Source organism: Enhydra lutris, unplaced genomic scaffold (genome assembly GCF_002288905.1).
Source record: "Enhydra lutris kenyoni isolate GAN:26980312 unplaced genomic scaffold, ASM228890v2 scaffoldscaffold14, whole genome shotgun sequence".
NCBI lineage: Eukaryota > Metazoa > Chordata > Mammalia > Carnivora > Mustelidae > Enhydra > Enhydra lutris.
This window is the reverse complement of record NW_019154098.1, coordinates 17,742,484-17,755,075: the sequence shown is the minus strand read 5'-3', so window position 1 is coordinate 17,755,075 and position 12,592 is coordinate 17,742,484. Positions and strand designations below refer to the sequence as shown.

The 12,592-nt window shown below is 52.5% G+C and overlaps 1 protein-coding gene across 1 annotated transcript in view; it reads left to right on the top strand.

Annotated features, from left to right (window-relative positions):
- LOC111146516 (zinc fingers and homeoboxes 2) overlaps nt 1–12,592 on the top strand; it is a 155,580-nt gene that overhangs the window by 63,265 nt on the left and 79,723 nt on the right. The window contains exon 2 of the mRNA XM_022502059.1: nt 7,896–7,966. The gene's annotated coding sequence lies outside the window, so the exon portion shown is untranslated. The remainder of the gene's footprint in view (nt 1–7,895; nt 7,967–12,592) is intronic.

Below are 12,592 nucleotides of genomic sequence, written 5' to 3'. Positions count from 1 at the left end.
ATTCAAATCCAGGGACTTCTGCAAACACAGCGTCTCTGGCCCTCAGTTCTCTTGCCTGCAAAGTAATGGGATAAATTGGGAGCTCTCCAAGGTTCCGCCCAGCTGGAATATTCCGGCACTTCTTCATTTCCCTCCCTGTAGATAAAAGAAACTGAAGCCCGAGAGCCAGGGGGTCCCTCAGAGCCAGCCCTGTTGCAGGTGGGTCTGGAGCTCCTGCTCTGGCCAGATCTGCACCCCTCCACCCTCTCTCCAATGTCCTGCCTTCTCTTCCCAATCTTCTTGTCCTGGTGGCCTCTTTCCCTCTGTTCTTTCTGCCTGTGCTTCCAGCCTGCCAGAGGGAGGTGCAGCCACCCCAAGAAAGATGTTCCCACCCTGGGGTGGTAGGTCCCAAATCAGAACCAGGATGGGATCTCCCAGGGCCATCCAGCCACCTATGTGTACTCGATGGTAGTAAGTGGGCGGGACCTTGTCCGGCCACCTCCCACCTGAATCCCACACATCTTCACATCCTTCAATCCAGCCAAATAACACCTCCCCCAGGAAGCCTTCCCGGATCACTCCAGCCAGAGTTACCACCTTACCAAGACTTTGCCACCCGCACCATTTTACAACCCCGCTGTTGGCATTCTCACTTACTTCTGTCGTAATTATTTGTGCATACATCATAGCTCCTCAGTGCAATTCCAAACTCAGTGAAATCAGTAACCAAATTGCCTACCAACAGCCTCCCTTCGACATCTGGTGCAGTGTTTGTATTCTAAGTGTTGGGTAGACAATTGTGGAATAAATGGAGCTTTCTTTCTTCATTGCAGAAGGGTTCTTTCCCTTCAGAATGAATGGCTGGGCGTGTCAGAGCATCTGCTCTAGAGCGAGATCAGGTTGAATCTTAGCTCCGCCATCTGCACGCTGCGAGACCTTGAGAGAGTTACTCATGCTTCTGTACCTCAGTTTCCTCTCTTGTAAAAGGAGGCTTGTTGTAATCACCCCACCCACCAGGGTGACCGTGAAAATTAAACTAGTCCTGCATGGAAAGGGCTCGATAGAGTGCCTGGCACAGACTTGAGTCAATAAACGAAGTTGTTAAATTTCAGGGATCCTATATGCAAATTTTTATTTGATGTTTTGGGATCTATGTGACACTGCCTTGCAGAATTTGTGTCTGGCTTGAGTTAGGTGCTAAATCCTTTTTAATCCTTGTATCCTTTGAACCTGCTTTGGATATTTGATGCCCACTGTAGAAGGCCCCCCAGGCCCCTGGAGTAGGAGCGGGGGTGGGGGGCGGGTGGGCCCCAGAGCCGGCGGGACGACTCGCCAGCCTAGGACTAGCATACGTGAAGCGCTTTTATTCATTTCATGTGACTCGACAAATTTGGAATGTGTTAGGGAGTTTTTCCAGCTATGAGTCAGTACATTTATGCTCTCTCACACACATAAAAAAATTTAAAACGAAAAAGTGTTTAGCGAGAATCATTTATGAGTGCAAAGTGGAAATCTGTGGAAATTTTATTTTGACCCTGAAGGCAAGTCATACTTAAGAATTTAATAAAGGGCTCCAAACAGGATGCAGTGGAGGAAAAAAACACAGCTCGCTGCCTTTTCCTTGTATATTCTTAGCCACTGTGTTGCACAGACGAGGGTCTAATTTGCATGGCTTTATTAAGCACCTCCTGAATACCCAGATTTGTGCTAAACGTGGTGGGGGAAAAAAGGGGAGCAGAACCAGCGTTTATTAACTGCATGTATGTGCTTAATAATAATCAAGGCAGGAGAGGAAGAAAACTGTCTTTAAGGTCAGGAGGCAGTGTGGGGGAAAATGGAAGAATTGTATTCAGACACACGCGTTCAAGCCCCAGCTCCTACATTCATAATATCATCTAATACCCATTGTATCCATTTTATGGATGACAAAACTAAGGCTCAGAGGACATAAAGTATTTTGTCTGTGGACACAAGACTCGTAAATGGTAGAAAGCATTATCTAAACCGGGTCTACCAGTCTCCCTATGAGGGTTAAATTTAATGTCCGCAGGAGCTGTGTTTCCCACTGGGGCAGGACGATGGGGAGGCAGACATCCCCTCCCCGTTCTGGGAGACCATGTCTGCCGATCGTTACCCTGTACAGCCTTCCTGCAGACCAGTCTCTTCAACCACCTTCTGCCACTTGCTGTTAAGTCCCGCCCCGTTAGGGATTATCCAGAACCTGCTTCTCATTCAGGCTGATCCTCTTTGCTGTTGTTGTTTATTTTAAATAAAGAAACCACCGCCCGCCCAGAGGGCTTGTTTTTCCAGCTCACTTTCCTCTCTTTTGCAAGGGCTCATTTTCATAGACTCCCAATCTCCAGGGAGCTGTGTTTTTCCCTCTGAAACGTGAGCTGTAATCAAAGGTGTAGTCGTCCCCAACATCTGCCAGCAGCCACCAGAGCCAGGGTTCCCCCGAGGTCTGACAGAAGGAGGCTCAGGCCAGGTGCCCCGGGGACAATTGTGCCCTACACAAATCAGATTGCCCTGTGGTTGGCCTTTGTAAAGATGGCAGGGTCCCAGGGATGCCTCTCAGACTGCTGGAGGATGGGGTGCGGGGGTGTCAGCAGGACTCCACTGACCACTCAACAATGACTTTTGAGGGCTGCCATTTGCCAGGTCCTGCAGACACGGAGCTCCCAGCTCTTTGGCGAGTTCCCATCACTCACGGGTAGAAGGACCCGACGTCTTAAAATGCCCGCAGGTCCCTGAAAGATCTGGCGCTTGCTCTTTCTTTGGCCTGCTTGGCTACGGCCACTCCAGCTGGCTTCCGGTATCTGTATCCAGCAGGGACCCCTCCCCAGCTTTTTCTTTGCCTTTCAGATCCGCTCCCCCTGCCGTATTCCCAGGGGCCCCTCCTGGTGAGCTTGCCACCATGGCCACGTGCCACGACTGGCACAGTAATATCGTCGAAGTCTCCAGCTCCAACCCGGCTGCAAAGGCTCACCTTATCTCCCCAGACAGTGGTGAGCAAAACAGACCCTGCCCAGCCCAGGACCGGGCACCTCTTCCCTGAATGTCTATTGCACTGAACAGGTTTGAAGAGGAAATATTTGGAAATGAGTAACAGATCAATTCTAGAGTAGAATTCAGCTTGTTCGAGGTGTCAAGCCGTGCCCGCACACCTTGGGGAGGTTGTGAACTCAGCATCCTCTGTGCTCTTGAGGGGATCTTAGTAGAAGAGTAGGTTGGGCTTGGAGGAGAGACTGCCCAGTTTGCCAGCAATTCCAGCCATGGAGCCAAAGTTTAAGAGCCTGTTAAGGGGTGGGAGGGGGGAACTGGAAAGACTATATCTGGTGAGTCCAGAGTTCGAACCCCAGTGCTGGAAGTTGACTCCTGTGACTTGGGGCAGTATATTTGATCACTGAAAGATTCCGGTTTCCATCTGTATAATGGGGGCGTGGACACGTGCTCCTCAGATTTGCCGTGGGAGAGAGAGAAGGCGTGTGGGGGACTCGGCTCAGTGCCTGGCACAGTACAAGCGCTCAGGAAGTGGTGGACATTGTGTTAGTCACTCGCTAGTGATGCTCTTTGGAATTAAAGGCTGTCGTTGGTGAGCAGGGTGAAGTGCTATCTGGAGCAAAGACAGGCAACTTAAGACCACACCTCCCGCTTGCAGAACGACGGCTACACAGAAGTGGCTGTAGCTTCCACACCTTTTTTGTGCTTGACCTTAATCTCGTGTCCAGTTTGGACTAGCCCTGGCCAGAGCCCCTCACCCCCTCCCCTGTATTCCACGGTTCCTTGCCCTTTCCTCAATATGAGGCCATCACCACAGGACATAATGGCCTGTTTACCAGGCCTGGAGTTTCTTACTCATCTGCTAAATGTTTGCTGAATGAAGAAATGGAATGGAATAAATTGTGTTAGTGGGAGTGACCGTGGCGATGGGGGGGGGTGTTTTTCTCCTACAAACTGTTCAAGTAGCTTTTCCTTTTCCCCCCTTCAGGTGTCTAGCAACCAATAGGCTTAAAGTAGGCCACAACGGGAAGGGGGGGGGTGCTGTAGGGGAAATCCTACGGGCAGATTTTTCCTTATTGGGATTTTGCTCCATATGACAGGCACTTTCTGGTGAAAGGAGTCTGGAGCGGGGAGACTGGAAACATGTGCACATTTCAAGCTTGAAGGACATCGAAACGTCCTTTAATCCATTTACAGTGCTCCCCACGAAAGCTGCTATTTTCCATGTGCACCAGGGCACTGGATCCCCCACGAGGCCCAAGGAGGAGGTAGTGTGAGAGCCTTACTTGGCTGGTAAGGCAGCCGAGGTCCCGAGGAGAGGAGTAATAAGGCGTGCAGGCACTGAACAAGGGTGTGCGACTCAGACTCAGATATCCCGTCTCCGAGGCCGGTACTCTCCCCCATGTTGGTTAGGATCCGGCGTCTTGTGGGTGATGGTACAGCGGTTGGGTGCAAGGATAAACAGGGAAAACAGGACCGACTCACTGAGACTCCCCCCAGCTCTGAGAATAATTCCCTGTGCAACCCCAAGCAAAGTACTCTACTTCTGTCTGCTCAAGAAGCAGCAGCCCACCGGCTGAAGGATAATAATAAATATCATTAGTAATAGTATTAGTTAATGTACCTGCTGACAGATTTCTAAGCGTGTTACATGTGTTGCCTCCCTCGATCCTACAGGGTGGGTTAGGGCTAATTAGGGGAAGGGGGAGGACAGAGCATTGAAGGAAAGGGATTAAGGAGAGCCGTGGGGCTCCCCCAGGCATGGGGGATTAGGGGTCAAGCAGGGAGCCCAGAACACAGAGGAGCAAGGTGAGGCAGGGCGAGACGAGCAAGGGCTGGACCCTGCGGGGCTTGGGAAGCCCTGGGGTAAGGAGTGTGGTTTCTATCCTGAGACAAAGAGGCATCCATGAGCTGCACCCCCACTCTCAGCCCCCGTACCACCTCTGCACACACTGTCCTTTCTCAAACTCAGACAAGAATTTATCTCCCTCTTTTTTTGATACTGGGAATTTCTGAAAGGTGAGGACTGGGTCTTACTTACTTATGTCTCTCCGGTGCTTAGCACACAATCAGGTATATACGAGTACTCAATAAATGACTGTTAATCAAATGTCTAATATATTCAGGATTTAGGATGAACACACTCAATATTTAATAAGTAGATATCAGTACCTAGAATGCAACCGACCTTATGAAGGCATTTCTGCTATAAAATAATACACGCATTCCTATAAAACTTTGCTTTCTAAAACATTCAAAAATCGCAGCGCTCTGGGGGACCATGGGGGGACATCAGAGCACTCACAATCTACACAAGTCTGTACTGAAGCACAGTCCTTGTGATGATACAAGTGCGGTTCAACGGGCATGCTGAATTTTGAATTAAAAAAAAAAATCAGTAGTCTAGGGCCTGAGTCGCTGCAGGGCTGTATTTTACAAAGGAAGAGGGGGACTTGATGGAAGGGGCTGGGGACTGGTCAAGGCTGGGAAGGCAGAAGGGGACGGATGCCTTTCCCAGAAGTTCCGGGTAGAAGGGCAGCTGCAGCCTTTGCCGCAGGGTAGCAGAGATGGGTGGGCTAGCCCATGGCCCTTGCACAATGACCTGCGAGAGCTGAGCAATAGGCGTTGCTAAGACAGAGCCCATGGCCACGCTGAGCCGAGAGGAGAGCGGCACAGGTGGGCATCTGCTGCACCCAGCTGTGTCCAGGTGCTCTGCATCCAGCTGCCATCACGTGGAGCAAAACATGAATGGGCTGGGAACATTTCGCCCATGACCCACTGCAACCTCCAGATTTGACTGACGTCATCCCCCCATCTACCTTATGTGAGCTCATCTGCCTTAGGGAAGCCAAGGCAGTGGAAGGAACGATCTATCGTGTAATATGTGAGTAACTGATAAACCAGGCACCCCAGCTGGCCAGTTTCCATGGAGAAAGGTAACTGTCACATCCCCTGTGTGGGCTGTGGACCATTTTCCTCTTGACCCATGAGTCTCTTCCATAAACGCATTCAGTGAGCAGAGAGCCGCATAAGCCTGTGACGTCATCGCTGTCCCCACCAAGAGCAGCTGAGCTATCAGAGGACCTCAACCCCAAGCTACCCCGAAGCTCTGTGACCTCGGGAAAATCACTTAACCTCTCCATGCCTCATTTTCCTCACCTGCAAAATAGCACTGGTGACACTCCCCAAGTTCTTTAAAGGAGCTATTAGCTAATGGATGAAAAGCTCTTTCTAAACTCTAAAGGGCTTTACAGAGTATTGGCCTCCCTGCACGTTAGTGCCTGGGATACTAAGGTTTGATGGTCCCCTGGGGACCTCTTCCGCTGGATGGATAGAGAGCTGGCCCTGGAATCCGCATTAATCAACCACTGGGATTAATGTAGAAGCTTGAATTCTCCTGCAGGAAGGAAGCCCAGAACCTTTAATTGGAAAATTTTTGCGGGCCCTCACGAAAGTGGGGAGGAGAGGAATCAGCCTGCTGTGTGCAATGCCTCCCTCCCTGAGCGCTCTCTGGGATACCGAGGACCCTCCTGCTGTGGAGCCTGAGGTCGTCTACCCACCCCTGGCCGACTGCTCTTCCCTCAGCCCTCCCACCAAACCCACCCCTTCGACGCCCTCATTCCGCACTCCTCCAAGATCACACCATGGCGTGGGAACACTGGCTTGCTTGGGAATCGCACAAACGTGGGCTTGGATCAGCTCTGCCACTTACTGGCCGTAAGACCACGATAGCCACATCGTAGCTTCTTGAACCTGTTTCCCCTCACCTGGAGAATGGGCTATGCCTCCCTGCCTGCCTTTCGTGGTTAGGGATGAATATTACTATCCCTCCCAAGATTGCCAAGGAGAACTCTGCAGACCTTAGTGTGCCCAGGAATCACCCGAGAAGCTTGTGGCAGAGGCAGGTTCCGACTCTGTAGGGTTGGGTGGGGCCTGAGACACCGTTCTTCCAGCAAGCTCCCGGGGGAGCGTCCCTTAGAAGAACAGCAGAGCAGATGAATACAGTGCCCGGTGCGTGGTTACACGACCACAGGACGTATTGTCGTGAAGATTCTCCTCCCCAGCCCCCCACCGCCGGTCAATAGGTTCTTCCTTGCAAACAGGCATAGATGAGCAGAGAACCCTCTGCTCACCGCAGAATTCTTAGGGAAACAAGAAAAAACAGGTTTTGCTTGGGAGGCAGGCTGGGTGTGGGGAGCGAGGAGCACGGCCTCCACGCTCATCAGCACGCTGCCCCACGCGCACACGTGCGCTGCAGGTGGGCCTCTGCCGGCTGCAGAAACCTCTAGAGCTCAGGCCTCAACTTGCCATGCTGGGAACGCAGCCTCCGAGCCGGGCACACGCCTTATTCCTCCGGCTACAGCTCTCCTGAGGAATTTTCAAAGCACACACAGGGTTCGCTTGGCAGGAGTCTCCCAGGATATAAATACGCATTTGGGGCTTTTGTTTTAAGGACTGCAGTATCTTTTGGACTTGAGGCCTGCGCACCGGGCTTTTCCCCTCACCTTCATCAAAATGGAACCACACACAGCCAGCCGCTGCTAGGACAGACCCCAGAGACTCAAGGAGAGCCGGAGTGAGGTGCGGGAGACACTCCCCACCCCGCCCCATCTGATCGTGCTTTTGGTTTCCCTCTCCTGAAAGGCCTGCTTCTCAGCGAGTTGCTGACTCACCCAGGGTGAGGGTCTTTCCCCTCCCCCCACCCTTCTCAGCATCACCACAAAGCCCAGAGGTTTTGAGGTTGGTTTAATGAGCAGCTTCGTCCTTCCCGGTCCTTCCCATTTCCTTTCCTTTCCTCTCCTTTCCTGTCCGGGCTCTCTGTCCCAGTCTCCCGGGGCCTCAGGGCTGCCTGGAAAGACAGTTGGATACCCAGTGGCTCTGCCCTGCTTTTAATATTGAGTTTCTCTTCTTTGTAGGTCTTGACACACCGACTGCTCTTGGAGTCAACATGTACCGAGATTCCCAGGATGTAAGCAATCCAGGACTGGTGAGTCACCACGTGTTGGCCAGAGTCTGGGCCTCCGTTGGATTTCAAGAAGGGAAAGGGAATGAGGACGGGGCGTGGGGCAGCTAGACCTGGAGCCTGTCTGGGGTGGGGGCAGCTGGCTTTCGCAGCTCAGACTCTTGCTTCCCTCTAGATGGACCTAGAAATGGCACAGTACAGAGAACCCAGGTGTGAGTCCCTTGGAATTCACTGGGGCCCTGCCAGTCCCTTCCTAGAAGCAAACCGAGGCTGTAGGTGCCTGGGTTTCCGTTCTCTGCTCACATGACAGCAGCTCAGATGGGCCATCCAGAGGGCCCGGGCTTGGAACTGTGTCCAGGGAACCTCTAACCAGGGCTAGGGAGATAATCTTAGAACAGAGAGGGAATAACCTGATTCACAGGTTTGTCACCCCCCGGCCCTGAGGAGACCTGACCAATGAGAGGTGAGAAAGCCACCTTTGTGCATTTGCAGGGCTGTCGCTGAAGAATGGGCAGCTTTGGCCCAGCCTAAGGACGAATTCCTAACAAAAGAGGTACTCCGAGGTGAAATAGGCATCAGCTGGAAGTAGTGAGTTCCCTGTCACTGGGAGAATGCAAGTGTGGGTTGCAGAAGCATCGATGTTGAAGAAAGGAGCAGTCTGGACTGGGGCAGTGTCTTACAGACTCTGTTCCCGGGATGCCCTGGAACGCCCAGGGGTAGTAGGGTGAGGGGTGGGGGGCTTGTGAGTGTGCACTCTCTCAGCACTGCCTGTTTGGTGGGGTTCTGCTGTAAAACCGTTTGGAAGTTGCTGGATGAGATGACCGTCGCGTCTTCCTAAGACCTGTTGTCCGTTGGCCCCTGCTGTACCCGAGCTACCTTCAGACAGCCACACATATGACGGCGCCTCACGTTCATGATGGGAGGGCAACTCTCCAAGCACGGTGGCCATTTTGATTAGAGGCTCTGGGGAGCCCTGTCCCCTGCCAAGAAGACCACCAAAAGATTAACCAGCTAGTCCTCCCATCGAGAGCTTTGATCCAGGCCACACAGACCAGAAGAAAAAGCCATGGGGGCCGCTGTGGCAGGATTCCCCTAGTAGCCTAGGCTGCGGGAGGACAGTGAGGGTGGCTTCCTAAGGGCGCCGGGGCTCTTTGGCAAGACCAGTACCACAGACTCAAGCTAGCGTGAGAAGAATCCCTCCCCAGACCCAGGTGCGGAATTTGGGCTGGAGGGACACACACTGTGAACGGGATGGTCTGAGGAATGAGCCCCCAGGCTTCCTTTGTGCTTTGTGGCTGGGTCTTCTTGCCCTGGGCCTGGGTCAGCAGCAGCTGTAAATTTTTATCAAGGACCCCTGAGGACAGGGTGCCGTGGGAGGCTGGAGACAGGTTTTCTTTAAGAAACTGACAACACGGATGAGAATTGAATTTGACATTTGACAGTCATTGTGCATAGACTCTATTCAGCTGAGTCCTGAGCGCTGTGAAGGGCTGGCGGGGAGTGGGTGGGAGACAACGGATGGGAGGGGAGGGCTGAACAACACATGTGAGCCATGCCTGGATGCTTTCTTGGCAAAGCTTTAAGCAGGAGTGGGGCTTTGAAGGCAGGGGCTGTGTCTTTGATTCACAGCACTTGGCACATAGTAGGTGCTCAGTAAGTGATCGTCAAATGACCAGGAAGGAAGGTGATGGGGAGGCGCCATGGGAGGTGATGGCTAGTTAAGAGGAGCAGGGCCCCTGTAGTCCCTCGCCCCAGGTTCAAATCCTGCCTCTTCCACTAGCTGCGGGGTCGGGGGCCATGATCTTATATACTTCAGTCTTCTCGGCTGATAGCAGGATTGTGATAACACCTACCACAGAGGGTGGCTGGGAGGAGTCCGTGAATCAACTCCTATCCAGCGGCTTGGCCCTGGGCCAGTACATAGTAAGTGCCCAATAAACAGGAGCCCTAATCTTCTACATGAGGGACATGACCCTGGATGAAGGTTCAGTGTTGGGCCAGCGTGAGGCAGAAGACAGAGCTCTGGGCTGGGAGTCAAGAGCCCGGGTTTAACTGGGGTTTGTGGGGACAGGGAAGCAATTGCACCCCTGAGCCCACTCTGTAAAATGGAGATGCTATGAGAAGATGGCTCCATTTGTCCCAGCGCTCTCTCTGATGCGCCATTGTAATCCTGGCACCCAGCGGAAGGCGAGGGCTGCTCAGCCATTTATTACTTGCTGGGGGCCCTCCTGGAAAGTGGTCTGACTTCTCAGGACCTCCCTGTCCCCCAGTGAACTGAAAACCAGGGCGAGCCTCCTCCTCTTGCAAATGATCTTAACAACTTGAAAAGCACCGTACAGAAGAAAGATTCTGTTGATACAGATGGAAAATCATTTAAGAGCTGAGTTTGGGTGGCATGAACTTGAGCCTCACAGCCAGTGCCCCTCCCCCATCCCCTCCTGAGTGAGGTCTGGCTGCCTCTTCAGCTGGGAGACGGATTCTCAGAACAATGCTTCAGTTTATAAAAGGCGCCACACACCACACTGGGACTCGTAGCAGGGTTCAGATAAAAATTGCACTTGCCTGAACTGGGTATAGCTAGCATCTGCGGAAGTCCAATCCTCACACTCCACAAGTGCCCGTATTTGCCCTGCAGGCAGACCTAGAAGGATCTAGACGGCATTGCCAGAGGGGGCCCCTGGAGGATGGTATGGGTACACACCACTAAGAGACACCTGCGCAGCTTGGACTGCCGGAAAAGCGGGAGATAACACTAGGCAGGCAGGCTAAATGGGGGCATACTGCCGGCCCATTCAAGTGGCCACCTCTGAAACCCTATCTGGGCTCTGGGGCCGGGGTACCGTCTCCCAGGGTGCGCTCCACGCTGTTCGGGTGTGGGCCAAGTGCCAACAAGCCGAGCGAGGCCCGCGTCTCCAACATGGGTCAAGGAGTGCCCGCTGCACAGGTGTGCGTCGCGCAGGTGTGGGGAGCCCAGGACCCAAAGGAGAGAAGTGTGTGGAGAGGCAGGGTGATGGTGTTACAGGTGGGGTAGCATAGGGATCAGGGAACAGGAATTAAAACAGGATGGCAGGCAGTAAGCAACAGAGAAGCGGCAGTCAGGGACCTAACAAGAATAAAAACGCCAGGCACCTTTTATGGAGACCCAAGCATGTGCGTGTCTTAGTGACCGAGGATGACCCCTCCACCAGGGGCGCTAGAGAGCACAAAGCTCAGGAGCTGCTAGGACGCATGCGTCAAGTGACCTAAAGTAAGGGTGGGCAAGGTTCCCCAGAGCTCCACACTCCTGGGGGAACCGCCCATCCCTCTCGTGAAAGTTCAGCCCCTCGCTTTAACCTCACTACAAGTAGGTGAGACCCAAGCCTCCTTGGGACGGCTCCCTCTCAGAGCCCGCTCGCACTCCCTTCTTGAGTATGTACTTTCCCTTTCAGTAAACTCTTTGCTGTTTCTTTTTCTTTAAAAACAAAAATAAATTGCATTTTCCTGAGACATTTATCAGGCATTAGCAGTAGAGCTGGACTATAGAATGAGCTCATCCACGGGCCTGCCTTTTGTCCCTGCCCATCATGCTGTGACCCTAGCTGGATTGTAGGACTGTAGTGTGAGCCAAAGCCATCTAGGGCCCAGGCACTGCCCCCAGGGCCTGCGGGCTCTTAAAAAATGTCTGACATTTTGGCAAGTGACCCCCACTTCACTGGTACCTTTAGTGGGAAGGGACCAGGGATGAAGGACCTTCCTGGGCAGCTTCAAAGGGGAAGCATTCAGAGGAAAGAAGCCCCAGTCCCTGGCTCTGTCATGTCTGCAGCTTCTCTCAGCTTCTGTGCCGCCTCTGTTTAGATGAGATACTGGGCTAGGGCAGGGATGGTAAATAGATTTCATCTTTTGGACTCTGATCAATTGCTCATGTCTGCAGGGGCAGGGTGTTGTGAAGGAGTCTGGGGAATATCCAGGAAATGGTGTGCCACAATGGATTAGTGATGTCTGCTGAGGCAGCCGTGATGGGAGAGAGGACTTGTGGCATCCGGGCTAGTTCTTGGCATCCCTGCATAAAGCAATTTCTAAAACCAGTCACTCACTATCCCTATACTTTGGACTTTCCAGTCAGCAGCCTTGTTTTGCATCAGAGAGGCAAAGCCTAGGCACAGCTTCATTAACCTGGACCACGTTAGAGCCAACCCAAGTAAGTGAGAAGTCTTCATCGTCGGGCGGCTCCTGGGTACAGGGGCACTGTTCCCTTTCAGTGAATGGAATCAAATGAGCTAGCAACTAGGTAACTGGCCCCAGTGTAGGGGACCACAGTGATCCATGCTTAGCAAATCTGACCACACGACTGGGCGTGCCTGACCCATTCTAGGACACGTACTCTGGGCGCTGACGATGGGTACGACCGAAACGCTAATGAAAGCGGGATGTTTTTGAGGTAGAAAATCATTCAATGGGCAGCTTGGCTTCTATTTCAAATTGCCAGAGAATTTGAATTAGACTTGGCCGCACTCGCTGGGAATAAGCTGTTTTTGCAGAATTATATGCACAAGATGAGACAAAACAGTCCAGAACTAGATTTTCCCTGAGTTTCCTGATCTGTAAAATGGGGAAATAATACACCCCACAGGACCATCCGGGAGAGTAAGTGAGATAAAAGGCGGAAGAGAC